Source organism: Solea solea, chromosome 2, assembly GCF_958295425.1.
Source record: "Solea solea chromosome 2, fSolSol10.1, whole genome shotgun sequence".
NCBI classification, from domain to species: domain Eukaryota; kingdom Metazoa; phylum Chordata; class Actinopteri; order Pleuronectiformes; family Soleidae; genus Solea; species Solea solea.
The window spans coordinates 6,497,301-6,513,006 of record NC_081135.1 but is presented as its reverse complement, the minus strand read 5'-3'; positions in this window follow the sequence as shown (position 1 = coordinate 6,513,006).

The following is a 15,706-nucleotide window of genomic DNA, read 5'->3' as shown; positions in this document are numbered from 1 at the left end:
GAAAGGTGAGAAAGAGGACGGCGATTCATGCATCTACACACCCAGCGTACAAGCAAATCAAAACACTTAGGTTCTTTTCCTGCATCTCCCCTCCTCCCTCCTCCCTCCTCCTTCCTCCTCCTCCTCCTCCCACCATCCAACCACCCCCAACCCTTCGGGTTTTACTTGTCATGTGTTCAGGCTCAGGCAAGCGTGAAGCGAGCTGTGGAAGCCAGCACTCCAAGTGCTTTGTCCAGCGGTTGGGGAAACTCATGCTTCCATTACTTGGAGCATCAAGCTGCTTGGCCTCTTCTGTGTGGCTGATCCAGAGCAGATGGATGAAGAGGCAGCAGGATGATACCCAGCATCTTCACTTATCCGTTGCACCTTCCTGGCATTTCATTCTTCTGTGAAAGTGTATACAATCTCGATCAAATGGGCGGCAACTCCTTATCACAGTTGATTCCTTCAAAACAAGAGTGATGGAACAATTTATCACTCTTGTGCAGACACAAACTGACATTAGCTCAACTAAATTAAACGGAAAGCTCTTTCTGTGCAGCCATTTGCTGATTACATGAGTTCTTTTGCTGAGTTTTATTTCCTCTCTCCCGCGCTCTATCTCTCCCCCTTTCTCTCTCACTCACTCAAAGAGCTGATGCAAACTGTCTCAATATTTTTGTAATGTTTGCAATTTTCCCCCTCGTACTTTCAGATGCTTTTAACTTTCCCTGGTTGTCCCTCCAAAGGGAAGAGAAGCGGAGAGCAGCAGATTTTTTATTTAATTCAAACTCGTACTCAACAGTTTAACTTTGAACGCTCCCGTCTGAAGCTTTTTAAATAGTGATGGACTAAATATTTGATTTGCAAAAAGCAGGTATTTAAACTACAGTCTCCTCCCAAGAAATACTGATATTTCTATTTCAACAGTTTTGGTGGATCAAAGCAGATGAGAGGTAGATTTTCTGCGTGCAGAGAGCGTGACAAACGTATTATTTTAGGATGGCAGGAGGAGAAACGGATGAATGACGATGCTCTCTACGTCCATCCATCCATTTCCTATCTCAGCTGACACAGGGCGATAGGCGGCGTACACCCTGGACGGTTCCAGCGTCAGTTTCTCACGACTCTTTCTGTATTTCTCAGTGCAGTGGTTTAGATTTGCATGCTGCACACAGGAAATGACTTGTTTTGCATCGAGTGAAGTCAACACAATGCTGTACGAGCATGGTCAGCCGCTAAGGCGAGTTCCACTGCGGAGTGTGAGACCCGACATGCCTGATCGTCTGCTTCAGTGCATGAAGAATAAGATTATAAGTGAATATCCAATGTGTAGCACGTTTGAGTGACTGTAACTCCGTAAAGATTGTAAATCAGGTGATGGAGAGCTGCTTTTAGCGTTGGTATCTCCTCTCTGCTTATGCGCATGGACACAGAGAGAGATAATCTTGAGATGCATTGGCTTGTGAAGGAAGTGGTGGAGTAATCTTTCAAACCAGGCCTTTGTTATCTGAATCAGATTCTGCTCGTGCATCCACTTTGGTGTCTCTGCTGAAAAGGTAACTTCCCGGATGGTTCTCTTGCTGCACATTGCTTTGTTAAGGGTTGCTGTTGTCGTGCGCTCGAAACAGTTGTGATCACTGGGGGAGGAGGAGGAGGAATACACAGCGAAGCTCCCATGAGAGATTCAAAGACTTTTCAAAGCTGTGGTGATTTGAGTGTTTGTTCAGAGTGCAGCTGTCTCAATATCTTCCCAATGAGCTCGAAGATCAGTCCAAGTGTGTTCCACGTCAACCTCTGGCACTTTCTATAAAAATGTTTTCATTGTTTTTCTTTCGCTGCAGTGGAGAATATCACGAACACTGTCCTTCCTTGCACAGGGTATTGCATAAATAGTGGGACAATTCATTGGGTTACCAGTGTACCAGTGATCCAAACTGTTGATCCTGCGTCACATGCTTTAGGTTGAACATGTACACAGGATAGATGACCGTCTTTTGTACCAGACAGGGGCTTTTTGAATTCAAAGTGGATCATAAAGTGAGTTTCTTTATGGACTGATGCAGACGAAGATGTTTTTCCTGGCAGTTTGGACAGGATTAATGCTGGTACAAATCACCAAAGAAGCATTCGTCTCTTCAAGAGAGTTCACGGCTAAAGCAAATAAAACATGTGAAGGTTTAGAAGCATAGAAATGCCTGATTTCTTAGATTAAAAATGAATGACTCTACTCGGAGACAAACTCTCACGTTAACCCCAAGCAGCTACACATTTGATACTTGAAAGGAGAAAGTGCAGCTATACCACATGATAAGTGGCTATTGAAGTGTTATAGTTTATGACCAAGGTAAAAACCTGCCCTTGTAAAGTCGGAGTTTGGTTTATAACCTCTAAAGAACATCAAAGAGGATAATTAATAGCATCAGTATGCTCCGGACTGAGATGTTTGGTTATTTGCGGCACACCGTTCGTACAAATGCCAGCTGTGTACAGTTTGAAAGTGAAACAAACAGGTCAAGGCTGCATTAAAGCGAGCGTCAGCAGCTTTTCCCTAGGTCAACTCTGCACCGGGAGGGAGTCGCTGACACACAATCAACATATGTTGACCCATTTAGCCAATCTGTACACAGCAAAAAGGCATGAACATTACAGGTGTTTGAGGCCATACAGGTCACCTCATATTCCAACATAACCTCATATTCTAGTTACTATTTCCCCAAAAAGTTTTTTTGTTTTTTACCACCCATCAGCACACATAACCACTGACTTAATAAAAACAGAGTGTCCTATTTTAGCAAACATTGCAATTAGCCCAGTTCTGTTTTAATTGCAGCTGAACTGGAAATATATCATTATGTCATTAAATAAATAGCAAATCATTCCCGTATGAATGCACAATAAAATAAGACAACGCTCTTTTCTGTGTCTCTATAAATCAAAGAAAAGCAGGATTCACAGACGAGACGGAGCACAAAAGATGAAATGTCCTTTGGTATCATCAGAGACAAGTGGCTGTGTTTTAGCTCATATCACAGCACGCGGATCCTCTTCTTGCTCCTGATGGTGCAATAAAGTAATGAAAACTATGGATTCAGTTACAAAATATTTTGGAAAAAGTGGCGGAACACATTATTTTTTTTATACTAATAACACGTTCACATTCGTATGATGGAAAACTCTGCACAGGCGTGTTGTGAACCAAAGTTGTCTCAGTATTTCATAACACGGAGTTTCCTCTCCATTCTTCATTTTACCAAATAAAACATTATAGACATGTTTTTACATCTTGTTATACGCAGTATGATGTTTGGGTTAAACTTTGAAATTCAGCTGGACATATTTGGTGTTTTGGGAAACTGGAATTTCCTGTGCAATGGAGGCTTAGTGGATTTAAGCAGCATGAGACAGTAATAACACCAAGTTAATGCAGTAGAATTGTTGAGGCTTCTGCTTGTGCAGACAGACGTTGTGTTGTGTCCTGACCTCTCAGTGTCTCTTGTCTGCCTGACGGAGTCATTCTCTCCTCATGTTGCACTGGAATTTTCGTCCCTGCCGCTGTAATGCAACACCACAACAGGAACTGGCATTTGCACTCTGCCCAGTGTCTTCTGTGGCTTTTCCACTTGTCATATTACTCATTACTACCATCGGTCAGTGCCTGTGGGCTTTGGGACATCATGTAGGGGGATGGGCATGCATGTCATGACCACTTCCTCTCCGTGCCAACCTCTCCTGCTCACGTCCCTCGACCCACGAACCGCCCCCTTCCATCAATCTATATGTGCTGTGGCAACAGTATGCAGGACTCAGCTGTGAGACGCAAGCATGCGAGCTGACCTGGAAAAAAGAATTCCTTTGCTCCCGAGGGCCTGGAGGGTTTGAAGGGCACTCTATAGGAGAGTCTGGCTGGTAATATTGCTCCCATCGCCATGCTGTGCAGGAAAGTGGATGCCAGCCATGCCTTTTTGCCAAAAACTTTGACTAAATCCAGATATTATAACACTAAGTGAGGGACTCTGAGGACACTTAAAGACCTTTGAGCATCCCCTTGGCTCTACTTCTCATTAGAGAAGAGACTGGATGTTCACAAGGCTCTTTTTTGTACATTCCTGTTTCCTACCGCTTCCTCCATCGTGCGTGCTGGGTAATTTAATTAAGTCCACTGACTTTTCTAAAGGGCAACTCCTAGAACCAACACAATTAATAAAATGGGGGACTCTTCTGCTCTCTGTTGCTCTTTGTTCATTTTTTCCCCATCGAAGTGTCTCAGCACAATCTCCCCCGCCCCATGGCCCCAAACTTAATTTGCGTTACCTGAAAAGTCAAACCTGGCTTCTCTCCTGTAATTATTCGTCAACTTTAAGTCCAAAGTAAATATCACATAAAGAATTCAGCAATTTCAAACTTCATTTTCTTTCGCAGATAAGCAGGGGTAATTTACATATACTTTTTTTTGAAAATACCTTTTCATGTGCCGTTTCCTGCTGCAATTGCTCAGCACACTTTTTTTTACATTTTTGGCAAGCAGCAGGAGCACACACTGGTGTGTGAAATCGTGGCTTCGACTCAGCCACCAATCCTCAGGGAGTCTGTCAAATGTCAGCGTTTAAATGACACGGCTTTCGAAATGGATGCATCTCTCTGGGAGTCTTATTAGCAGGCTGTGGCTCACAGATGGCTCAGGAGTCCCTCAGGACAGTTCAAAGTGTAATGAGGTTAATTAGGAAGGAATCACAAACTCCACTTTAGACGGATCCTCATATTATGAGCTGTTGTGGATATTTTGCTTTTAAAAGGACTTTAATTATTTAGACCTCAGTCTAACAATATGAATGAATGAAGTGGATTATTCAAGCTTACCATGTGGAATTCTTTACATTGAAGCTGTTTGTCAGTGACAAATGTGTTGTTTTGGGTATTCATGCAATAAAGACCCACTTAATCTGTATGTTATTCATTATATTAGACATAAATGGGTCAATTTATACTGAAAAATAAGGTCACTTAATGACATGTCAGTCCTAAACAACTGTCCCCACAGAAATGTGATTCTTTTTGTGCCATATAGAAATGACAGTTTTCAAAAATCCTGCAGCATGAAAGAAATCTGCATTTCACAGTAATTCAGAATAATCCAGATAGAAATCCCACCACGTACACACACACACACACATACTGGCTGAGTCTGCGAGAGTCGTTTGAGGATACATTGGTCATGAAGCCAGGCTGAAGGTCAACATCTAGAGGACAGTTCCCTAAGGCAGTAAAGAGAAAGGTTTTAAGGTCAGACACAAAACAAGCCCCCGCACACAGAGAAACTAAGTGGTGTGTGTGTGTGTGTGTGTAGCTGGCTTCCTCATATACGAGTATCAGTTATTGACACAAAAAGATCTCATTTGCAGCTTTGTTAGCTTTTGCACCACGTGTGTGTGGCGCCGTGGACGCATGTTGAGGGCGATTGCTCCCTCAACCTCACAGTAGATCTCGTTTTCCATCACGTGCTCTGAATTATGCATCTCCTCACCTGCTTAAAGCACACAGTCGGACACACTGCTTCATCATTGTACATAGTTCAAGTGGGATTTTAAAGTACATCTTTTTGAGTTCCAGCCATCATCCGTCAGCCTCGTAGTTGCAGGTTGATTTTAAGAATAATAATTTAAAACCCAATATTACACTTTTCACTTTGTTATTCTGTTGCCCTTTATGGAACTGCGGTAGTCTTTGTTTAGTGATATTAAGGCAGATATTGGCTTTATAAATATGGATGATGAACAAAGACTGCGTCGGCTAATTTATGGTTTGTTTGTTTGTTCTTCGAAGTGAACAAAGCAAGGCAGAACAAGGTCATTAAAGTAAGAAAAAAAGAAAACAACCCGGCGGACAAAGGAAAATACTACTTACATTAAGATTCTGCTCTGTTTTGGTGCAGTCTTGAATAACTCGGGTAACACATTTAACATGAACACAACTTTTTTCTTTTGATAGATTCATTTCAATTTCTATGTTACTAATATATCACTGGACGATTATTTAATGTATGTGTCATTTAATCTCACATAGTACTTAAATTTCTTTTAGTCTAATATTGTGATTATTGTATATATCTTCTACACCTCTTGGATTCTGCTGCACGGAATAGTTTGCTATTGTAAAAATAGCATTTCTATATTTGCTTTATCATCCTTGTCTTGATTCCCAATTGAGATCACGTTGAAAGCTTTTCAAATGAAAACCACAGCATCCACTTCCCTGCATGTATATTTCATGCTCTCTGATTCTTGTACTGTATTTCTACATTTGTACCAGTCCTTATTTCTCCCTTTTCCTGCGCGGCTCCTCTGAACAATGCAGCCTTTGGCTCTTACGAAGCATTAAGGTCTGTCAGACGAATTGGAAAAATCTGGTTTCAAGAGGCTTTCAAAAACCACATGAAATCTTAAACACTATAGTTTTTTTTTTTTTTCTCTTTTCATTTGGCGCCAGGACTGAACATAAAGGTTTGACTCACTGGGACTTTGACTAGGTTTCTGATCAGTGTGAAATGTTGATGGAGTGGAAACAGAGTTCAGAAAGTGAGTGTTTGTCTTTTTGTTGAACCTGAGCTGCGCGTAGTCGCTATTAGAAAGTGTGAAATCGGCGATTGTAACATGCTCAGTCACACGGATGCCTTTAAGACATTTTAATTTGAAGTTTCTTATTTCGCCTCGAAATGGCAACGTCACTACATTATCATATTCGGAGTGAAGTGTACTCATGTGCAAACGCTGCACTGGCAGAGATAAAAACAGCTCTTCACATCACTGTCATATTATCCGCGGCCCACATTTTCTGCATTGCTTCACTCATGTGGCTGAAAATGTACATTTGTAAAAGGGTTGTAATTTGTAAAAACAATTAATAGAAAGAGGCTAGTAAGCTGGACAGTAACTGTTTCTTCATAAATGTTCAAATACAGACAAAATCAACACTTTTTTACCTTGTACATTCTTGTACCTTTAAAACAAAATAGTGCATTAATCTTTTCTCTACCACCTGGAATATCTTTTTTTATATCCTATAATATAAACTGAACATAATGACAGGCGCCCGAGCTCAAACTTCACATCTTACCGTCTAAAATATCTCCAAATACCCTAAAATAAACATGAAGGTTGTTCAAAGGGCAGTCTATACAAACCTGTCTTAAAATTAGCTCCACTACAAAGTTTGCAGAAATCCTCTGAGAAGTGTTGATTTAATGAGGTTACGTCTCGTGCCGATGCCCTCGATATGAAGCTATCTGGCAGATTGAATGTGCATCTCGATCATTAACTAACTCCAGGCATGAGCGTTGGCTGAAGTGTTTGCACGTGAACATGCCACAGGACAGAGGCGTCCAGATGTGTCCTCTTTTGAATTACAAGCACAACAGGAATGAATGTGGATTTGATTTTCAGATTTGAGGCTCATTATCGTTTTTGTTCCACTGAGCAGAAAAGCATCGTGGTCCTCCTCCACCACACTGAGGATGGAACAGAAACGTGTTTTGCTTTTGTGGAAATCAATACGGGACATGTGATGGAAAAATAAACATAGAACAACCAAAAGGTCATGTCTCCAGTGAAGCCTTTTCTCGGTGCATCGGATTTTTATACTTAATCCTTTTTTTGGGAGTGATCCTAATGTGGAATTTATATCTGAAACACAGACTAACACACAAAAACCACCATAGTCACTGTTTCCACTGTATTTCCAGGAGCCTTTGGCTATCTTGAGCAGTTTGTTTGGCAAGTCCAAAGCCATGCTATCTCCATGTACTCCAAATTTCCAGTAGTCACCCTCTGTCAAATGACAAATGAAGAAGGGAATATATCAGTGTTTCTGGCACCACTCTATTACAGCACCTCCAGAATCTAGAAGGAGACATTTCCTGGTACATGGTGGCTTTGAAAGTAATAGTGACGGAGACAGGAATGAAACAGAGTTTGATGTCTGATGTGATAATTCACACATGTTTTTGGGGGCGTGTCACGATTCTCCAAATCCAAATCGATTATCGATATTTTCCCTTCTCATTTAATGCAGATGTCTGCCATTTGTAGACGTGTCTCGTTAAGTCTTTAGTCTCATTTAATGTTTCTTAATTCCCATTTCGATTGTCTACATGGTGTCATGACTGATACAATGTCCATCGTTGGTTTGCAATGTACAACGCTAATGCCTTATTGTCTAATTTGAATAATTGATTAACAATATGAATGTAACAACAACAACCAGTAAATGTTTAAATCCAGGGTTTTCCACCACTGAATAAGGTCGCATGTGTGATGCTAGCAACACGCCAAGTCATCACTTTAGTGCGGGTTGAATTTTGAGGAAGTTTTTGAGGTTGTTTTGTGTTAGTTACGGCCGCATCGCAGAGATGCCCTGTGCTTTGCTGCACACACATAACATAGCATACACACCGTGGTCAACTCACTGGGAACGCAAAAAATATATTTTAGTTCGAGTTCAGTCAATGTGTCGGCCCAAATTAGCAGTTGCCATGGTTACCGTTAGTTGGAAGCAGCTTTGGGTTAGTGGGAGGAGGTAAGGTGTAGTTGTGCTACAATGGCTACAACCACAAAACTATGTTTTTCTCCCTCTGGCACAGCTGCAGCTGCTGGTTAAATCCTCGATTCCATCTTTGTTTCAAGACTGTGACGACGCTTCGATCAATATCCGATTTACAATCAAGATTGTGACAGCCCTAGTGTTTGTTGGCATAACACAATCATGGCATCACAGGATGGATAAATGGATGCCACAAAATGATGCTAAGTCTTGCAGCTTCCTTTTTTTTTTCCTTCCTGCATCACCTCAAATACCCAAAAAGCTAAGCAGTGTTAGCATGAATGGGAACATAAACTCAATCTAGGAAATGTTTTACTGACATATAAATCAAGTGAGAAGTAGATTCATCTTTTTCTGGACTAACATAAAAAAAAAAAAAAAAAAACAGTCAAGTCGCCACAATGGCTTTCTTGTGTTGTGGTTTGCTCCCTTTTGTAAAGTGGACAGTTTTCTTGAACCATTCTGCACTTGCCTGAGACAAGAAAAAACAACTTTATGGATTTTATGCAACTACTTCAATGTTTTATATACAGTTGTAGGTTGGTTTGCAAATGTTTGCATGGCTGCCCGATGTCTCGACTTGTTTCTTTATACTGTATCTGACAAAAGTTTGTTGCGGTACAAAGTGGCGTTATCAGAGAAAAACATCTTGAGATTTACATCACATTGCTCACTTTGTGGGTTCACAAAGACATTCTCAGTGCTTTAAACCGAGACAGAATGACACAGCAAAGTGTAGTCTTTGGGTAAAAGCACGTCTGACTCAAATGGATGGCAGATGTGACTTGAATTCAGTAGCTCTGCTCTCCGACAATAATGATCCTTTTAGGGATTTCCCCATCAGCAATCGACAGAACGAGTGTCATGAAATATTTAAAGCAACGTCATCGCATGTGATCGTGGTCATGGTGAAAACAGTGACACCGTCACTCTCTCCGTCAGAGAAATGGAAAGGACTGGACGCTGATGCTGTTATTTCTGACTTGGTGAAAGACCACAGACGTGGGCCGACACGCCCTGTTCAAACCGCGTTGCACTGGATATTTCCATTCACTGAGGACATGAAGCATTTGAAATGGAACTCTTTTAAGGCATAAGAGAAAAAGTAGAGGATTCTGACTTTAACTACACACCCACAGAATATGTGGCTTTGCCTCAACAGGATTGTTTTCTTGTCGTTTATCATTCACAGATGATGTGTTGTCCTTGAGGATGATTAAACAGTGAGGCTAACACTTTCAGTCATCCTCCAGCAGCCTTGAACGCACCTTTTCATGGCTTTTGTGCTGCACAATTCAGGTATACTTCAAAATTCAACAGTTTACTGTCCAGGTTCATGGGAGTGCGATACAAATATTGACATGACAAAACATAATGCACTCTAAACTGCTTTCACACTAATTTGACTCCGCTGCCACACTAGTATTAATGAGGGTAACATGAATGGAAGTTTACTGGCTAAAGATCGCAGTTGAAAGAAGTTGAAATCCTGCTCTTATCAGGAGCATATTGTTTTTTAAATTAAATTTCAATGTATCGTCAGACCCCACATACATGGAATCGGACTTCTTTATTTTTATCACTATTGTCGGCCATGTATCGAGTATTGCGTCTTTCATGCATGGGTTTCATGCAGTGTGTGTAGGGAATTCATGATGGATCCATTTCTTCTTTCCAAAATAGTGGTGGTGAAAAAGATGGGGGAAAGATGATGAAAATACAAGAGAACTGGCAACACATAAAGCTCCGCAATGAAACATTAATATGCAGACTGCTCATGGCATCACTGCACCTCTCTGTTAGACTAATTTCCTCTCGTGGAAGAAACCCTGCTCACACTACACTGTATGTATTACTCATTAAAACACTTGTATTTTTTTTTTTTTAAAACTGCATACGTGTACATTTTCATACAATTTCCTCATCGTTCATAAACACAAGGCGGGCTGGCTGTGGGACAATGAAAATGTCTGCAGGTTTCCCCTCCAAAGAAAAGCAAAACCAGACACTTCCCTCCTGGAAACCAGCAGCAAATTCAGCAGGAATGTTAACTGTTTTGTTGGCACACGGATTTGTCTGATATTGGTCACAGACAGTAGGATGGAATTGGCAGAAGTGGATGAGGATGGTACAGAGCAGAAATAGATGCCGTACACAGCAGAGATTAAGCAGCAGCAGCAGCAGCAGCAAACTTGGCTGTGTTATCAGTGTGTCTTTATACTTGAAAAAACTATTATTTCGCAACATGTTTCCGTCTGATAGATGTGAAATATGTTTTTTTAATCGTTGTAGATGTAACAAATAAGGGGGAGAAGCAGAGGAGAGGGAATAATATGCAGCTTATTATGTAAAAGCAAAAGGCAGAGTATACTTGAAGTGCAAAGAGGTGAAAAGGAGTAGAGTAGACCCTCAGTAAAAGAGGAGCAGAAGTGACAGCCAGGTTCTTGTGGCCTATAATTATAGCTGCGCATTCACCTCTCCTCTCCCCTCTTCACCTCCTGTTCTCTCATTCCTCCTCTTTAAGCCCCTCAACCTTGCTCTTCCTCTCAGCAGTCGCCTTCCTCTCCCCTGGCCTCCTCTTTTGCTCTGTCGTCTGTCATTTCCGTACCATTTCTTCCTCTCGCCTCACACTGCTTCTCTTAAGGATATCTGGGCCACTTGATGTTTGTGCTCATGCATGGGAAAGACTTTGCCTGTTCGGCTCACCCAGCAGGCCGAGTTCATCCACAGACTGCGAGGGGCACCACTGCTTTGTCACACACAACTGCTCAGGCGGGGCAAAAGCTCGTAAAGTTAGTGTGAGAGTGGAGCTTAAGCACGGTTTGCTTAGCTGTTTATTTGTGTTGCTGTATTGCAGTTTAGTGTGCTATCACTATTAAAATGCAAGAAGGGCAACACTTTTAAAAATACATATTTTCATATATTTCAAAAACAAGACTCACGTTTTTCCATTAGCGACACCTGGTATCTGATGCTTTTTTATGTTCCAAGTGAGCTGAGCCGATACTAAAATGTGATTGGCACTGGCCACTGATTGGCAGTGGGTGTCGTCACAGGAAGAATCGTTAGTGCGACGTCCAACAAAGGAATCAAACCAAAAGGAACAATGCCGGACTGTACATCAATTAAAAAGAATGAAACTATCCTTAAAAAAAACATGCGTTTATCTCCAACATTTAGCAGGAACATTTCTAAAATCTCAATGTTTATTTCCCGACAGCACTGCCGAAAGACGGCGATCGTGTGCTCCAGTCATGCAGAAAGTACTGAACAGATCTTTGTGCACCAAGAAGAATTGCTTTGCTCGTCACTACTTTGTGTGTCACGTATAAAACAACGTCACGGCGGTTTTGTGCAGCGTGTCAACCTAATTTTAATGAGAAAATGAGTTTAGTAGTTTTTGTCTGTAATCCTGCTAAGAAAACATAACATAAAATACCTTTATTCCTTAAATTATCTAAGAACTCGTATGCATAGTACTGCACCAGCCATTTTATTAGGTACACTGAACTTGAACCAAGACGATTGGAAAAAAAGGTTTGAAAGCATTACTGTATACTCAGTACTGTCCTCTCTTTCCCACTGACTTGCCTCATATACTTACCCATGTGAAATGTAGAAGTATATTCTTCTTTTCTAATATCCCACTATTCTGCCAAGGTCTGAAAACCAGTCTTGAAACAACAGACCTCCCTGTGACTTGGCTGTTTGTCTAGCATAACATCTAATCTGATGCAGCAGTCTGGGCAAACCTCTGCAGTCCTCAAGAATGTGCAACATGAGACAAAAGGCAAACTGATTAAGCTTGGATAGCGTCACGGAGCGTTGGTGTTGGATACTTAACACTTTATATGTTCAACAGAAAGTGAATACCTTTCATTTTGGTTTCTGTCACATTTCTTTCCCCGCGTCGCTTATCCGTTATTATGAAATCTCTTTGTTACATGATCTTCCCATTCGCTACCCTCGGAGTCGGTGTCCTCAAGTACCATTTTTGTCTCAGTCAGTGTGGTTTAGATCTTGTTCTAAAGTCTTGAGCAACCTTTGCTTAAGTGTGGCTAAAACCAGACTTGCTCAAATAACATGGAGCAGTTTCTTTTATGTTTTGCGATCGTTGGTTGATTCAGTACAGGAAAAATGTACCAACACCAGTCGAATCCTCAAAGTCGGGCAAAATCCAGACAACAACTTTTAGGTGGCAAATCAATATTTCACAAGTCTTCTGAGCTATAGTGGGCCTCCACTAAACAATGGGATCCTGACCTGCATAATTCATCCCTCACTCATTCACTCCTCCCTGACTCAGATGCCTGCAGAACACACAGGGGATTCAACTTTCCCCAACTAAACTTCAGATGAGAAAACCTTTCAAATGCATCCACCTCTCCATCCTCAAATCTCTGTGGTATTTGAAGTCCCGGTGTACCATCCCTAATAATCGCAGCTACGCTGAATAATTCAACACGGATTTACATCTCACACAGAGGCCCTTTTACTTTGTCCAAACGTCAGTGACTAAAGCAAACAAAAATTTATGAGGAGTTTTTACTATCCGGATTTTATTTCCAGATGGCGAGAAAGTATCCTCCTCCACACGAGCCTTGGGTGCATCACAATCGTCTAATCGTCCGTGTCTTGAATGTCTAAAAATCATCAGGTCTTTATTTAGAATCACGACTGAATCTGCCTTTGATTACCCAACAAGTGCAGTTATTACCAAAATGATAGTGGCAGGAGATTTTTAATGAACTTGACATTTGATGCTTCATGGATTTTTACCAGGTTCCGCGGTAATGTCTTTTCGTAATGTGTAATTAGGCACGGGCCTTAGACGTGGGTGTGCAAAGATTCTTAACAAAGGATGATGAGTCTGAGTCAGTGTGTTATCTGCGCACCAGACCAGTTTCTGAACCTGGACACTTAATAGTCCCGAAATTAGACGTGGAGCTGATGGCACATTGATTATAAGAGAATGAGGGCAGTGGGCATTGATCGCGACATTCACAGTGACTTTACAAAGAGACACACCAAGAGTTTGACTGGACGGAAAGTCTGTCACGACATTTAATCTTGAGATCGGACCTTTTTCTGTAGCTTCCCCCATGTTATGGAACAGCTTACCCATTCAAATTAAATGCACCCCCACTATCTAACATTTTCATTTACTCTGGCCATTTTATTTGAACGGACTTTACTAGATTTTTTACCACTTTACGATTTTGCTCTTTTAATATTTGACTATTTTTACTTTTTCTTATATGTTATGTTATGTTACTATGTTCTTGTTGTGTTTTTACCCTGTGAAGTGACTTGACTTTCAATGCCGCTTGTAAATGTCGGGCCGAGACAGAACGACAGTTACTCACTTCTTACCTTAAGGTCTGGAAATCAAATGGATTCAGTCAGAGATTTAAGTGCAGAAACACAGCTACCTGTTTTAGAGGGTGGAGCTTGGGAAGAAGTGAGGGATGGGTCTCACTTGGAAAAAGCTACACCCCGAATCATACCCTGCTTTTTTTAATCAAAATGGAACATAAATTACAAAATGGATGTCATACTGGAGGCTATTGACCTGAAACTAGTGATTCAGACCACAACCCTATCAGAAAAGCCATATCTGCTCATTTTCATATAGACTTAAATACAAATTACTGGACTTTCTTGCACCCAGAGACAAGAAAAAAAAAATGTTTGTGCAGTATATTATTCAAACACAAACCAATTTCAAACGGGAACAGTTGTCACTTGTAGTTGCATTATTTATGAATTTCCAAATGGCTCTTCCAGTGCCAAACAACCACCGGGATGACCATGCTTGGAGCCAGCAGGTAAAAGTGGCTTTGGACGAGATTTCTCTAATAGCGTCCAACCCAAATGTCAGCGATGATGATGTGCAGGAGACAAAGTACAGATGTGACCTCCTCGCTATCACAGCTCTGCACACACCACGGCACTGAGCAGGATTCTGCAGAAATCACCCATGGCAACTCAATGGCTTATCCCATAAAAGCACCTCAAAGATTTTCAAATCCGTCTTTTCGGAGCCTGTGTTCTCAAAAGCCTCACACCTCACAGCATTTATTTAGTCACAGTATAAATAGCGTCACTGCAAGGAATGTCAGTTTTGCTAATGTCAACACACGGCCGCGTATGTTTGCGTCTCGCCACCTTTGAGGGCTGTGGGAAAACTTGTGACGGCATACGAGATGAATCCAAACAAGCTGGAGTTCAAGCTTTAATGCCTGAAGCGCGTTAAGTGGAACTTTGAGCCGGTCCGCGCCCCGAGACGCATGTACGCAGCTGAACCTTTTAAAAGTAAACGGCGACGCTCATAAATTATGATGGTGTTGTTTATTTACACCGAGACCCGGCTCAGTAATGTAACGGCCTCAAAATGGCCCTGTTGCTTTATTTAAGTACATTTGCAAATGAAAGTTTTGATGTTTATAGTCACCATTTCTGTCTCCCACGCAAATACCTACAGTATGACTCACCAGTCAAACATTTTTTACAGGGTACGCAGTGAAAATACAGGACAGCAGAGTCCTTCACATCTGGCTTTACATATTCTCTGCACATATTCTGATGCTCTCTATAGAGGGACTACAGTACTGTGTGTCTGTTCTGTTTATGTTTAAGGGCAGGTTAACATTGCAGTTTGGGGAACTCATTTTGTCAACATTTTACTTGTAAGAGGAAGATTTTTTTTTGATCTTCAAATATAGGGTTTCACAGAAACATCAGATACGATTTAGAGAAAAGTTTTTATTTATGCTGTGGGACTGTGACTCACTAGGCATTATTTTAGTATACCGTCCGACTCTGTCATGCAACACACCCGCGAGACTGCCGGGAAGTGTTCAATTTGAAACGTATCTTTTGGATAAAACTATTTTGTATTTAGTTGTTTGTTTTTGTCACCCCTTAAACAATTTACTGACAGAATTCATGAAACTGTTCTTTTTTTCCTATGTAATGATTGGCTCGGTCACACAGTTGGTGTTGTGGTTAGCACTGTTGCCTTTGCAAGAAGACCCCCATGCTCGAGACCCGGTCGGAACAAGGGCCTTCCTTCCTGTTCTCCAGTTTCCTCCCACAGTCTAAAAACACGCAATATGGTTATTAGGGAAAT